The 15,997-nt window shown below is 41.7% G+C and overlaps 1 long non-coding RNA gene across 1 annotated transcript; it reads right to left on the reverse strand.

The window, feature by feature from the left end:
• Positions 1-390: 390 nt before the first annotated feature.
• Positions 391-15,587, reverse strand: LOC122811405. The gene is made up of 3 exons (XR_006366248.1): positions 15,471-15,587; positions 5,449-5,451; positions 391-405 (listed from the first exon to the last, which is right to left on the reverse strand). It is a non-coding gene; the product is annotated as an uncharacterized LOC122811405 (long non-coding RNA).
• Between the last annotated feature and the right edge of the window lie 410 nt (positions 15,588-15,997).

Consider the following 15,997-nt stretch of genomic DNA (forward strand, 5'->3'; position numbering starts at 1 on the left):
TGGAGACCTGTCCTGCACCTTTATTTTTAAACCTTTACATCATATTTTCAGTTTTCTACTTTGCCTTTTGGTTTGTCAGCAGTTCTAAGAATCTACACAAAGTGACTTGTTCCTATAATAGCCCATTTCAGATTAAAAAACATTCCCATTTTTACATATTTAGACAACTACTTGTGAAGAATTTCTGCCTTGGTTAAAACAATTTTTTTCTCCGTCTGGGTTTTAAGGTGTATATAGAGCAATCTTTTCTCATCCCATCTCAAAGGATAGTATTTCTGGGATATATCCCTCATGTTCGCTTTTCTTCCTTTGGATAAAATGGAAAACTACTAGGAGCAGTTTCTGATATTTTGCAAACACACTTTGAATCTGCCTAAGAATATCTCAGAATTAGAATTTCATGGCCTCCACTATTCTCATGAGTCCTTTGGCCAGATCAAACATAAGCAATAGTTCATCAAATCAGTGGAGACACAACAGTGGCATCTCTTTCATTTCAATTTGCACCATGGCAGGTGAGGGGGGGCATTTATTCTGGTGGTTGAATCAGTTATCTCTCAACCTAGGTTTCCCTTTCTTAATATGTAACCACAGATGCATTATACTTTGATTGTGCAGCTGTGAGGCAGGCTGTCCAGGGATAATGACAGTGATCCAGTTTTGGCTCAGGCATCCGCAGTTCTCCTTTCTTTTAAAACTGGCCAGGTGCAATTGCCACATGTTTCTGCAAAGAATATTGTGTGTGTATTGGGGGGGGGGGGGTGAAAGTCTAAGTCCTCTACAACAAGCAAGACAAAGGTCAAAGAAATGATGGCTCTAACATTTTCCTCTCAAATCTTTGAACCATGTTTGGATTGCAGGCCCTCTATTAGTAATCAAAGTTAGCACCAAAGTAATGTGGTACACAAACAAACAGGGGGGAACCCGTTTCTTCCCCCTTTGCAGACTGGCCATGGTGGGAATTAGAGTCTCCAGGCTATCTATATTTTGTTGGTGCAAAACATATTGTAGACAAGCATGAGAAGGACCAGGATACAATCTCTCAAGGAGAAGTTGTACCTGATGATCTTCCAGGAATTGGTCCATCTGTGGGGAACTCCTTAAGTAGATATATTTGCCTCCAGCCACAACAAACAGTTAAAAAAAAGTCTGCTGTAGGATTTCTTGCACACAGGCCTGTGAGACTGATGCCTTTCATTCCCACGGTTTAGGATGTTCCTGTACGTTTTTCCACTCTTTCCTCTGATACGAGGGTTTTTCTAAAGGTGCAGAAGGACTTCTCCATGGGTAATACTGGTGTACCCCTTTTGGTTCAGGCATCAGCTGGTCTCTTTTATTTATTATTATTTTATTTATTTATTTTATTTAACATTTGTTTACTGGGAAAGTCTGACTTGGAATGAAGCCAGTTTTTAGCGGAGGCCCGGGGAGAAATGCTCCAAATGCATATTTTTGCACCGTGGGAGGAAACCAGAGCACCTGGAGGAAACCCATATGAACACAGGGAGGATATGCAGACTCAGTACAGAAGGCACTCCAGATGAGAATCACACTGAAGAACGTCTTGCTGTGAGGGAACAATGCTACCGCTGCACCACTGTGCCATCCAACATTGTTTTGCATCTGTCTTTTAAAAATGGTCAGGGCAATTACCACAAACTCTTCACAGAATAGACTGACACTGAAAAATGAAGGGCTTGTTTGAAACATCCCAGCCTTTAACATCTTCAACAGACTGTCTGGATGATAGAATTTTAGTACATTTTAGGTACCTTTTTATGTTCATTATTCACACTGCCTCAGTGGCATAGGGTTTCTGTGCCCTACACTAACCCACACAGGCAGCTTTCCAGAACTCAGAATCCCTTCCTCTGACACCCTGTGATAGGGGATTGGCTAAGTTCCTCCCATCAGTGGAAGCTTAACCTCTATTACAGAAAGTCAGTTATCCAGCCTTTTAGTGTCAGCTGAAGACCTCACATGGTTGCATTTCCTCAGCAGCCTGCATTGGTGGATTACAGCTTTCAGACTCAAGATTCCTTTGGGTAATTCTTTTTATTTTTATTATTATATATTTTGATTTCTTTCTGTTTTACTTAATAAAAAAATGGTACTTGAGTATTATCGCAACCACATTCTAACAGATTGACTGTCACTCTCTTTTCTGGCAGACCTTCAAGCTATCGTTTTGTCTGAGTAACAAAGTCCAACTCTTTTAGGATGTACTGTTTACAAGAGTAATTATATTAGAAGATGTACCGGAAAATGATGGAAGTAATCGGTTGATCGTTTCTTCTTCTGTGCTGTAAATGTTATTGCTATGGCTGTCAAAATACATTAAAAACAGTGTTTTCTCATTGCAGCTTGAATGTAACTCAGCAGAATACTTTTTGCGTGAAGCTGAACCTGCAAAGGAAAGCAAATGTTTTAAATGTATATTCACAGTGATTGCAGTAACACTTCCATGACAGAAGTAGACGTCAACTGTTTTCCAAGCCCTGACTACATGCCACATTTCTTAGCAGCCATGCCGCTGCATTGTTACGAGTGCATGGATAGCATAGAAACTGAAATGGTATCAAATTATTCATTGTTAAGCACTATAGAAAATCCAAGAAAAGTAATTGAAAATTGGCGGCACGCAATGGTGATGAGGCAAAAGGATGTGTTTTTCAACCAGGAAGGCCAAAATGCTGAACGTCTATGCTACTGTCAAGCGTCCAGGCACCTGTATGACCTTAGAAGGGTGAAACCAAAATGCTCTCTGCCTTACATGTTTAAATGTGGTACTTCCACTACTTTCCACAAACCATACAGCCAGCTCACTCCATAACAGTATAGCACTTTTAGTTTCTGTCATGCTATTTGTCCATCTGTAGCATGCTGAGCTGCATAGTGAGTCATTTAGAATGTGGTTGCCATAATACCAAAAATGTTGATGTGTGGACATGAGCGTGTGTGAACTTTTTATTTTAATATTCTTGCTGTTTACTACTACTTTTAATTCCTTTTTGAAAACTGACTTAGTACTGTGTTGTGTGTATGCTTAATATTGCTTTTAAGGTGTTATGGGGCTTTTCTAAAATATTCTACGACTTGTACTGGAAAAGTGAAGTTTTGAGGTGTCAGTTGAATACTAGACCTCTTGTCTCTGTTGTTTATCTGCTTCATTTGGAAGTTCTGACAGGACAATATTGCATTTTTCACTTTTTTCATATATATATATATATATATATATATATATATATATATATATATGATTATTTACTACTGATTTAATAGTGCTATAGCTGTTTCTGTTGTTAAATTGCAATTTTACTGCAAATTACTTTTTTTAAGTTTCTTTGTTTTTTTCCCCATTTCTGACAAGGAATCTCTACGTAAATGCTTATTTATACTGTTTTAAAAGGTTTCTGTTTCATTTAAGGGCATATATTTGATTTTATCTCTATTTGGACAAGTGAATTGTATTGGAACTTTGACTGTGTGATGATGTTTGCTACATTATGCAGATTGTAGAACAAGACAGCACAATTTAAACTGTTTTTTCTATACTTTATGCAATTTAACCCTATTTTCTGTTTGAGAGCATAGTTTATACTTTCCATTATTGCTGCCCCTAGTAATCCTTAATAGTGTCAGTGTATTATTCTGGTTGGTGTTTTTCCCCTGACTTGAAGGAACCTGATACGGCTGCCCCCCCCCCAAATCCTGTTGCATCTAAAATGAAAGAAACTCAGTTAAAACATGCTTCAGTTTATTGTTTGTGATTCTGTTGTTGTCTTACACCAGCTTGCAGACCACTTACTTTTTTTTCCTGTCACCCACTAGTGTGAATCTTAAGCCCTCTATGGTACAGGGATCAGACATATCCTCCAGGGCTATTCCCATACATTGTTCAGGTATGGGAGAACCAAACCCTTTAGGTGCAGGAGTGGTCCGGGATAAGAGTCCCCTTGTTAGACATAATACTCTGTTGCTGGAGGTTATCTTCTAGTGCAGTTCATAGTAAGAAGAAACAGAAACTTCACTTCATGACAATTAGGTAATTATGATGTATAGGCTGATGTGGTTTCCTTAGCTGAAAGTGTTTTGCAGTCAGCTAATCTTGGAGAATATGCTCCTATTCACAATGACTATGGGGCTACCTTCTCTAGAGAGCAGTCTAGTGCTGTAGATTTTGATGGGGACTCTGATGCAGACATTAGTGAATACTCTAAGTCCATCTAATAATTAATTAAAAGGTGAACAGGTTTGAAAAACCTAAGCAAGTGTTAACCTATCCACAGATGCTAGCTAAGTCTAGAGATGTATTTGACTGGAAACAATCTGGAGCTATGCCAAACATTGTCAGAGTTTATGATCTTATTGAGGATGAGATTCCAAATGTTTTGGCTGTTCCTCTTCTGTTACCAGTCTTAGATGATATCTGTAAAACCCCTTTGGCTAGTGAACCATTTCCTAAAAAGACAATTTATTTATTTATTTATTTATTGCATTTGTTGACCGGGAAAGTCTACTGGGCCTAGGTGACCCCGTTTTCAGTGGAGGCCCTGGGAGAAAAGCTCCACAGTATTAACTACATTTAAAATTAAAGTACACAGCTCCAAAGTATTACATTCATTTAAAATTAAAACTAGTTAATGCAGACTGGATACATATCTTTTATGAATGCCCACTTTTAAAGAAATTTTGGGAAGATGTTAATAACTTCTTACAAGAAATCTTTACAGATAATTTTATTATTACTAAATCACTTATTCTATTTAACACTCCAATCCCAAAATGTGTAAAACCCAGCAAATATTCAATCTTATGACCCCGTTCTCCCTCTCGGAGCTTCGGCACAGGTGAGCTCAGCTCCTACATCAGCCTCAGAGCCGTCTCTCTTGGTGCCGGGGAGGGTTCCGGTCTCTTCGGAGCCTGAGCCTTCTTCTCTGCTGGGAAGGGGTGCCTTCGAGGTCATGAGGAGTGTGCTGGCCCCTGAGTCAGCCCCACGATCAGCCTCTTCGGCTCCTCCCCCCATGGTGCCTGCGTCTGCCTCTGCCCCTCCTCCAGACCCCAAGCGAGGAGAACAAGCACTCCAGGTTGCCCCAGTGGGTGTGTCTTCCTCTTCCGAGGCCTCCCCTGATCATTCAGAGGAGCCCTCTCGAAAGAGGAAATGCAAGAGGAAGCATGTTGACTCCCCTGAGTCTGTCACTTTGGATACCGACTTAGAGGATTCGGAAGGGTCCCCGAGGTCCCCCTCTGAAGATGTCTCCTTCTCAGACATCCTTGAGATGCTTAGGCAGAGGGGGAACTGGACTACCCTTAACCCTTCTGAGGATGAGTCGGTATTTCTGGATGCGTTTGTTTCTTGTCCCTCCACCTCCTGGGTGTCTCCGCCTTTCGATCCACTGATGGCAGTGGTGGCTCGAAAGGCGTGGTCAGCCCCAGACACAGTGGAACCAACTCCCTGAAGGCCCACAAAATTCATCACAGCACCACCAGACAAGCAATTTTTGACAAAGGGTGTCCCTGTTGATGCTATGGTGGTAGCAGCGGCCACGAAAAAGGAGTTGGCTGAGAATCCTTCATCTGTCCATCCCCCTAATAAGGAGTCTAGGACAATGGACAGATACGGGAAACGGATGTTTTCCACAGCGACCTTTTCCATGCGGTCGCTGAACTATTTGTGCCATTTTACCCACCTTCAAAGGGATCTCCTTAAGGAGCCAGGAGATACCCTTCAAGATTCATCAGCTGTGGGGGCCCAGGATAAGATTACCTCCCAGCTGGCGACTCTTAATTCGATAGTGAACTCCTCCATGCGGCTCATTTCTTATGCGGCCAATGGGGTGAGTAGGGCCGCAGACACAGGTGTGGCCTTGAGAAGGCACACTTGGATGCGGTTATGTAACTTTGCAGAACCCTTCAAGGCGTCTTTCACTAATACCCCATTTGATGGTTCTGCTCTTTTTGGACCACAGGTGAAGGATACCCTTACCAGGTGTGAGCAGGAAGGCAAGACTCTCTCTGCTGAGGGAGTCTGTTTTTCCACTCCTTCTAGACCATACCCCAAAGGTCAGAAAAGTGGGAAGATGTGGTTCCGGAAACCCCAGGGAGCCATGCCTGACACACATGGTGAGTTTCCCTCCAGGGGCAGAGGAGGGAACAACAATAGACGCCGCCCTCAAGGCAGAGGGGGCCCACAAAATCAGGGCAGCAGAGATTCCTTCTCTGACAAGCCCTTCCAGCATCTCTTCGGAGGCAGCCGGGGGAAGATTATCGCTGTACCCAAAAGCCTGGCAAGACATAACTCAAGACAGATGGGTACAGTCTATCATATCCAGAGGTTACAGAATTCCCTTCGTTCATACCCCCTTAAGGTCAAATAAATCCCTTCCAGATGTTCCACCCAGTCTAAGGGAACAAGCAGTGCAAGAGATCTCAAAACTGCTACAAAAACGAGCCATCCAACGAGTCCCAGCAGACCAGCAAAGATCCAGAATTTACTCAAGGTTCTTTTTGGTACCAAAAAAGACAGGGGACTGGAGACCCATTTTGGATCTCAGCAGACTAAACAGGTCCGTACAAAGAACGAAGTTCCGGATGGTCACGCTTCAGTCCATTCTACCCTTTTTGGGTCAGGACAACTGGATGTGTTCATTGATCTTCAAGATGCGTACTACCATATCAAAATGGACAGGTGGTCCAGAAGATTCCTCCGCTTCCGGCTGGGAGCCAGTCATTATCAGTTCCGAGCTCTGTCCTTTGGCCTCACCACAGCCCCCAGGGTGTTCACCAAATGTATGGCAGTAGTTACCTCTCACCTGAGACGGCAAGGATTCCAGGTGTTTCCCTATCTAGACGACTGGCTCCTTACTGCTTCCACCAGACATCAGCTGCTACGAGCCAGGAACTACACCATCCAAACTTGCTCCAAGCTAGGTATCACAATAAATTTCGAAAAGTCTGCATTGTCGTCTTGTCAATCTATAACCTTTATAGGTGCAAGCTTAAGTACAAAAGACATGTCAGCGAGACTTCCGTTACACAGAGCATTAGATATTCGCTGACATGTGCGGGTGTTATTAGGATGCAAGAAAATTCAGGCCAGATTCATCCTAAAGACATTGGGCCTCATGGCAGCAGTGATCATACTAGTCCCCCTGGCTTGTTTTCATATGAGGATTCTTCAGTGGTTGCTTTTCACCCAATGGTCCTTTCTACAACTTCCAGTGTCTCACATGATCATGATTACACAGACATGCAAAGACCAGCTTGCTTGGTGGATGGTTTCCTCGTCAGCACCCCAGGGCAGACCATTTGTTCTTCCTCCTCCAGTAGCCACGGTGACCACGGATGCCTCCCTGATTGGGTGGGGGGGGGATTTTCAGGGCAGAACAGTCCAAGGCACCTGGCAACCCCACGAGTACCATCTGCATATCAATGTCTTGGAGATGAGAGCTGTGCTTTTAGCGTTGCAAACTCTTCAGAACTCTCTTCCCACCGGGACCATTGCTATTCAGACAGACAATATGTCGGTAGTGTGGTACATCAACAAGCAGGGTGGAACCAAGTCCTACCCCCTATGTCGAGAAGCACTCAGACTCTGGCAGTGGGTGATCTCTTCCTAGTGGTTTCTGATAGCAACGCATATCCCTGGGAAGTCCAACGTTATAGCGGACAGACTGAGCAGAGCAATCCTCATGCCTCATGAGTGGTCTTTCAATCAGACAGTGGCGGACCAAATCTTCCGCAAATGGGGTCAGCCTTGCTGCGACCTTTTCACCCCCCCCTTCAACAGCAAGTGCAACAGTTTCTTTTCTCTCCTCCCTCTTCCCAGATACTCCCCCAGAGATGCTCTAATTCACGATTGGCCTCAGGGACTTTTTTATGCATTCCCTCCATTTCCCCTGATTCCCAAACTAATACAGAAAGCTACCATGCTGAGATGCAAGATGATCCTCATTGCCCCTACTGGCCTTGACAAATTTGGTTTCCATTCCTGCATCATCACCTTCTGGAGCAGCCCTGGACCCTGGACCCAGTGCCGGACCTCCTGATCCATTAGTCGGGCGGGCTGCACCAATCCCTTCAGTCTCTCAACCTCACTGCTTGGTTGCTCCACTTCCAACCTTAGCCAGGCTTCCGAACATTTCCCAATCGGTGCGTGAAATCATCTTATCTTCACATAAATCTACCACCAGAAAAACTTATGCTAGTAAGTGGAAACGTTTCTCTTGCTGGGCAAAGTCTAAAAATATAGATCCCTTTTCAGCCCCTGTCCACCACGTTTTAGATTTCTTAGCGGAACTTTTTCAGGCTGGGTCCTCTTCTGCCACCATTAGAGTTCAGTTAGCTGCAATTTCAAATTTTCATACAGGCCTATCTGAAACTAGTATTTTGTCCCATAAGCTTTGCAAAGCTTTTCTTAAAGGGACTACTTTGCTCAGGCCCCCAGTAAGAGATCTTCTGCCTCCCTAATATTGCTCCCCTTTGAACCCGCAGCTTCATGTTCCTTGAAGTTTCTTTCTTGGAAAACCCTCTTTCTGGTGGCAATTACTTCAGCTAGAAGAGTTTCTGAACTCCAGGCCCTTTGTGTTCACCCTCCTTATTTAGTTTTCCATAATGACAGAGTTTCGCTCAGGACTAATCCCTCCTTCCTTCCTAAGGTACCTTCTGAGAGTAATCTGAATCAGTCCATTGATCTTCCGGTCTTCTTCCCAAATTATTCCAACAAAGCTGAACATAAATTACATCAGTTGGATGTTCATAGACAATTACGTTTCTACTTGCATAGGACTAAACAAATTGGAAAATCAGACCAGCTCTTCCTGTCCTATGCTGAAGGTAAACAAGGTCTACCAGTGTCTAAAGTAACTCTATCTAGGTGGTTGACTTCTATTATTACCTTAATTTATCAATTGAGGAACAAACAGCTCCCTGCTAAACCAAAAGGCCACTCTACTAGGGCTTTAGCTACTTCTGTAGCTTTTCAGGCAAGATTACCAATGGAAGCCATTTGTGCGGCAGCTACATGGGCCACTCCCAGTCCCCATACATTCATTTCTCATTATAAGCTGGATGTGGCCTCTAGGAGTAGAGCTGATTTTGGTTCCACTGTGCTGAAGAGTCTGTTCCGATGAGCCACCCAGGACTGAGGTGCTAAGGACGCTGTCCCAACCAGCAAGAATGAAGGCGAGATAGACAACTTAACATTAAGAAGTTATGTACCTACCATAATGTTCCATGTTAGTTGCCTTCTTCTCGCCTTCTTTCTTGCATCCCACCCTCCGTCCCCCTATCCTAATAGACCGAGAAGAGTTTTCCTTTGAGTTCCTTTTCACTGGCTGAGTCTTATCTGGTTTGTTCCCTCAACCTTTTAGCTCTGTAGCTAAACCTATGCTGTTAGGACAGGTGTCCTTATGTTTGTCTGTAGTTAGGTCTACCAAACGAGATCTGGGGATCTAGCGCCAGGCATTGTGGGATATGGGGAGGCCTCGAGCCAGTAAATAGCTCTCGAGCTTTTAGAAGATGGCCGAGTCGGAGCCAAGGATCGGCTCCGAGCCCAACCAGCAAGAAAGAAGGCGAGAAGAAGACAACTAACATGGAATGTTATGGTAGGTACATAACTTCTTATTTTACTATGGTGAAATTGTATTTATTTTAGTTTGTGGGGCTAACAAAGTGTTTTTTAAAGTTGATTTTATTATATTTGTATGTGAAAATAATAACTTTTAAAGACTTTTTTGTTTTTACTGGCATTTCTGCTTGTTTTCCCTGGTGAAAGAGGCATCATTTTTAGCTTGACCACTGAACAATCCGTCAGTCTCACAGCTGGTCCTTCTTCCAGCAACAAAAAAAACTTAAACAGCATTTGCCACCACAGCAGGCTAGCAATCTGCCTCAGCCACAGGTGGGACATTAGTTTTACCACAATCCACTCATCTTTTACTCATGATCCCACTTTTGTAGCACCTACAGCTACTATGGACCAGGGATTAGCCACATCCTCTGTGACTGTTGGGGTTCCCTCAGTAGGCAAGGGAGAACCACTCTTGTCAGTCCTGGGAGAGGGAACAGGGACTTCTTTGTTTTGTCAGATTGTTGTGCCCATTCCTGTGGAAGCTTCTGTTGCCATTAATAACAACAATGGTCCCATTTTTCCTGTCAAAAACAAACAGATATCTAAACGTGTCTATTTCTCCTCAAATTTCCTTAGACAGCAGTAGTTTAATGGGCCTGGATCAGTGTTTAACTCAGGCTGTTAATCCTTCTTATACAGTAGTTTCTGGTAAGAGAAAGAGGGATACCTCTTTTTATGAACTGATTCAAGATTCTGAGTGTGGCCAGGATGAAGGGACAGATATAAGGTTTTCTCCTCGGATTTCTGATTCAGACTCAAAGGAGAGCTCAGTGCCTGACTTTTTCTGTGGTGGGCTTTTTTTCTCTGAGACTATTTCTAAAGTGTGCTAATGTTTTCAGTGAGAGAACAATGAGGTTTCTCAATCCCTAAGAAAATACTATGAGCTGTTACAGAAGGAATTCCAGAACCTGCACCCATTCCTCCAGTTCTGTCAGCTTTGGAGGATGTGTGTCCTACTGCCTGTAGTTTTCCCGTCAGTCAGCCAGCTCCCCCTAAAAAGTCAGGATGTGTAGATTTCTCCAGTCTTTTAAGTTTTTGTACACTCTTCTCAAATCTAATCAATCATCTATAGTTTTAGTTAATCCTTCTGCTGCTAAACAGTTAATTCCAGTTCTACTATTTTTGATAAGGATGGGGAAATTATTGATAAGTGTGAGAAAAAAAATGTATGCTTCTGTAATGCTGATTTTTTTCAGAATTTTGAATTGTCAGGCTCATATGTTAAGGTTTGCCCTGAGTAACTGTGAAAGCATGAATAATGCTTTGTCTGCAGTTTCTTCTTGTGAAGAAAAATGTACTTTAAATAATCTAATTTCTTCTATTGTTCAAATCACTACTCTGTGAGTATGTGTGTATGACTCTGTTGATATTTCTTTAAGGGCCACTTTATAGCCAGTGGTACTGTTTTGAAGAGATTTGCATGGCTACAATCTCAGAACCTATCAGATTATGTTAAAAATGAGATTTTAAATTCTGGATAGAGAGATACTTTTTGACCAGTCTGCTGCAGGGGTGATCAAAAAGTGTGATGAAAGGGGTAAGCTGATTTAGGGAATCTCTTAAGATTTTTCAGCCCCCTTTTCTAAAATTTCCAAGGGATTCTCTAACTCCCCATCCAGTTCTGGCAAGAAACAAAATAAACATTCTCAAAAAATGTAGATGAACAGATGGCAAGGGGATTCCAAGAAGACTTCTGGAAACTTCCAAAACCAAGGACAGTCCATTAAGTCAGAACGACTATTTAAGAGACTTTGTTCCCCTCTCCCACCTTAGCAGAGACCCTTTTTTCTTCCACAAAGTCTGAATCTCCACTTTTCTCTTTGGCAACAGTTTCAAACAAATGGGTTCTGAAGATCAGTCATCAAGGTTACAGATAGCAGAGGGGGAAATTCCTCCTTTACAGGTGGTAATTCCTTATACTGTAGACTAGACTGTTTTGTTTCCACCTAAAATTCATTACATACTCTCCCAGGGAGTGATCAAACCAGTCCGTCCTTCCCACGAGAGAAAGGGGTTTTATTCAGGGATGTTTTTAGTGCAAAATAAAGAAAATACTTGGAGACTAGTACTGGGTCTTTCTTTCCTAAACCTGTTTGTGATAGTGTCCAAATTCAAAATGATGTCACTTCACAGCCTGTTCTCCTCTTCCTCATTCATGTTTCCTGGTAACACTAGATGTAAAAGATGCTTATAGTCACATTCCTGTTCATCCAGACTTATATTTCTTAAGATTTTGTGTGTTTGGATCACATTATCAGTTCTCTACCTTAGCCTTTTGAGTATCCTGCACCATGACTGTTCATAAAGTGTAGAGCTCCAGTTAGAGCTCATGTCAGATTACAAGGTCTTCACATTTTTCCATGTTTAGATAACTTGCTTATTTTTGCAGAGAATTTTTTCAGTGTCAGCAGTCTAGATCTTGGGTATGGGATTCCAAGAGAACATTCAAAAATCTTTCTTGACTCCTCCTTACAGGACTGTGTTTCTGGGATGTAATTAAACCCCACAGTTGAAAGAGATTTTCTGCCACAGGAAAAAAAAATACCTATAGCTAGATTTATTTGTATGGTTTTCCACTGAGACTTTGGTCACTGCAAGGGAATATGTTAGGATTTTAGGTCTCATGGCTTCTATGATTCTTATGATACCTCTGGCAAGACTTTACGTGAAAAAGATACAGTGGTCCCAGCACCAACATTCCTTGTCTTTTCACTTCCCACTGATGGGTTCTGTAAGAAGAGAAATCACTTTGTGGAGAAAACAGGTATCTCTAAATCCAGGTCTTCCCTTCTCCCTCCCTGTTCCAAAGCAGTCAGTCATCACAGCAACATAGGACTTTGCTTGGGGAGCAGTTTCAGGAGGGATAACAGTGCAAGGTGTATGGGACACCAAGGACAGGTGCAAGCAAATAAATATAAAAGAGATGCTTGCTCTGATCAAGGCACTGAACTCTCTGAATCATTTTTAATCCCTGGGACCTACCTCTTCAAGTTGTTACTGGTAATACCATAATCATGTAGTACATCAGTAAGCAAGGGAGAACCCGGTTGTACCCTCTCTGTAGACTAGATATTTTGGTTAGGAATATAGCTTCTTAGCACAGTCTCACTCTACCTATAGGCATCCTACATTCCATCAGAGCAAACTTGTTTGGCAAAAAAGAAAAATGAGCAGGACAAGGGCAGACCCTCACGAATGGAAACTAGATCAGGGGGATTTCCAAGATTTGATCAGTCTATGGGGGGATTTCCTCAAGTAGACCTCTTTGCCTTCTCTCTGATCAATCAGCTGGTAAGAGTTTGCTCCAGAACTCTATGTGAGAAGGCCTTGAAGACGGTTGCTTTTTGTTTTCCTTGGACAGGAATTTTCTTGCTTGCTTTTCCACACTTTCCACTAATATGCAGGGTACTTCTCAAGATTCAGAAAGAACTCCAAGATCATTGTAATGACTCCTTTTTGGCTTGGGTAACTGTGGTTCCCCCCTCTTTTGGTAATGGCCAAGGGCAGTTACCACATGCTTCCACACAAACTGGATTGACTCACACAAGAACAGGGGTGTTTGATAAACCCTGACACCAGTCAACTTCAACTGACTGCCAGTATGATAGTGACTTAATTCCTTTTATGCATCTGTTTACTGAGGATGTGCAGCAGGTATTAATGGAGGTAAGAAAGCCTGCTACTAGAAAATCATATATTAGCAAATGGAAAATATTTTCTAGTTTGTGCCAACAACATAAAATGCACCTATTCAGGGCCAGTTCTCTGGTTTTACAATATTTTTGTGAGTTACTATCCTATGGCTTTCTTACTTCTCTGTCAAGCTTCATTTATTGGCCATTTTTCTTTCTCATGACAAAATGTTTTTGAAAGGGTTTTGCATAAGAGGCCTCCAAGAAAAATGGTGGTCTATTCTTGTGATCTTAATTTTGTGTTAGAGAAGCAAGCACTTGCTCCATTTGAATCAGCTAACTGGCTTATTTGAGGTTCTTAACATGGAAAACAGTTTTATTGATCACTGATCTCTGCAAGACGGGTATCTGAGTTGCAAGCTCTTGTGGTGAGTCAACCCTATCTCTCATTCCACAGGCACAGGGTTTCTTTAAGAACTAATTCTTCTACTATGCCTAAGGTGGTATCTGAGTTTACTTTAAGCCAGACTATCCTTCTCTCCATTTTCCTTCCTGAACCCAAAAAATAGGGGAGAAAAGATACTCCATACCTTGGATGCCCACAGACAACTCAAGAACAGTCTTGACAGAACTAAATCTTTCAGATCTTCATATCAATTGTTCATTTCTTGTGAAGATAAGAAGGGACAACCAGTGCCAAAGTAGACTATTTTCAAATGGTTGTCTAAGGCTGTTATCTTTTGTTATACTCACCACAACAAAACTATGCCAGGCAGGGTTAAGGCCCAATTAGCCAAGACCTTTGCTTCATCTATGGCTTTTTAGAATGAGTTGGATTTTAGAAGTATTCCAGAAGATGCAACTTGGTCCTCTGTTACTTTTAAAAGCAGTATAAGTTTGATTTCTTCTGTAGGTCTAGATCAGGCTTTGCAAGGATCATTTCCCAGGGACTCCTGGACCCTTCTCATTCTACTTCTCAACTGTACTAAGCTAAGTTAATCTACCCATATAGCTGAGGCTACTGCAACAATGATCAGTATGATTAACACAGTATTCACGCACAAGTAAACCTTCTATAACAGTAGATTTTTGAATGATCACTGCAGCAGTAGTTGCCCCCTCCCTCCATCCCCTTTGTTTTTTGGTGTGTTACTTACTCCAGGGTGTGGTTATATATTTTTGTTCTTTCTAGCATTGTACATTCAGTGCTCAGCCTCCATCACTCTGTTTGCAGGAAAGCTCTGAAGGGCTTGGTACCTAAACTTGTCTTTTACTCAGCTCAGCTTGAGCTGCCTGACAGTTTGGGTAGGTGGAAGATGCCATGAAACTTTGGAATCTGGCAGTCTGTTATATCCTTGGCAGGATATAACCAGTATAACTAAGACTACTGCAGCAATGATCATTTGAACATCTACTTTTATGGTAAGCTTACTTACACAACTGTACTTTTTCCAAGGTCAGAAGAAGGAGGTACTGACTCAGCAGAAGTCCGTAGTGAGAAGTATAGAGCATAACCAGGTCTAAATCTCTAGCCCATTGGTTCCTAGAGCTTCTGTGAAGAGTGCCTAATAAGAACTGCTCAAAGGATGAGCCTTTGAGGGAAGAAGACTACCATAGAGAAAGGAATGCCTAAGTCAACTATCAGTTTAAAGTATTTGATATATGTTAAACACCTAGTCATTATATTAAGTACTAAAATAGTGCATCTCTGAACATTAGTAAATATGTAGGTGACTATAAACATATATAATGGACAATTCATGTAAATAGTATCCTGACATAGATAATTAAGCTAGTAGGAAGTATAATGTACCAAACAGTGCTCCTACCCTACTGGTCATGCCACTTCAATAGGTAACTGTGTAGAAAATGGGCTATCATCTTATACTGTGGCTCTTGGAATTGCTCACAATACATTAGTATGTATAAAAACTAGTCCTGTTTATCAGGCTACATCAGGAAAATACAGGGAAAGTAATACATATCAGGAAGCTATTAGAAAATAAGAGATCGTGTATCTTAGGGTCTGTAGAAAAGAAATATAATTTTGAAAGGTTTTGCTCTATCTTAACTCACAACACGAGGAATGAGCTACCGTTTTAACAATATGTAACCTCATCTTGAAAGGAACATGCAATTTAATTTACAAACAAGTGTTCTATTAAACTTCTTTCAGCTGAAGATAAAGTAAATGAATTTATACTTACATGCCTCTCCTTTAATTTTGGCACAGCTCTGATCTTCCCCGCAGGTAACTTCACCGGTGATGCAAGGAATCTTCCAAATAGTGAATTTGCATTCCTTACACTTTAGTCCTATAGCTAATGACAATGACATTCAAAATCAGTGCAAGAAAGAAAAAGGTAAAGCAAATAAATGCTGTTTACAGTCATTCTTTTCATGGCATTCCGAAATATGGAAAATCACTTAGGAGTCCCTTCAGATATTTCAATGTCTTGCTCACCTTACTTTACAAACATAAACATGCTAAGAGATTCTACAGTTTATGCAGTTAAAATCTGCTTTTGACAGCTTGTTTTCTGGTGATTCACTCATCATGAAGACAGCTCAAGTTTGAGACTGTTTTTTAATTCAGTCATTCATTTAATGTGGAACTGACTGCTGGATGGCAGATTTACTGCCATCAGTTGTTTCCCAGGAGGGGAGAGGTATGAGGGCTGATGCTTGATAATGGTTTACTTCTGCCTGGTTGCAATTACTCACCATAACTACA

The sequence above is a fragment of the Protopterus annectens genome, chromosome 9.part0, assembly GCF_019279795.1.
Source record: "Protopterus annectens isolate FY-2018-M chromosome 9.part0, PAN1.0, whole genome shotgun sequence".
Classification (NCBI taxonomy): domain Eukaryota; kingdom Metazoa; phylum Chordata; order Ceratodontiformes; family Protopteridae; genus Protopterus; species Protopterus annectens.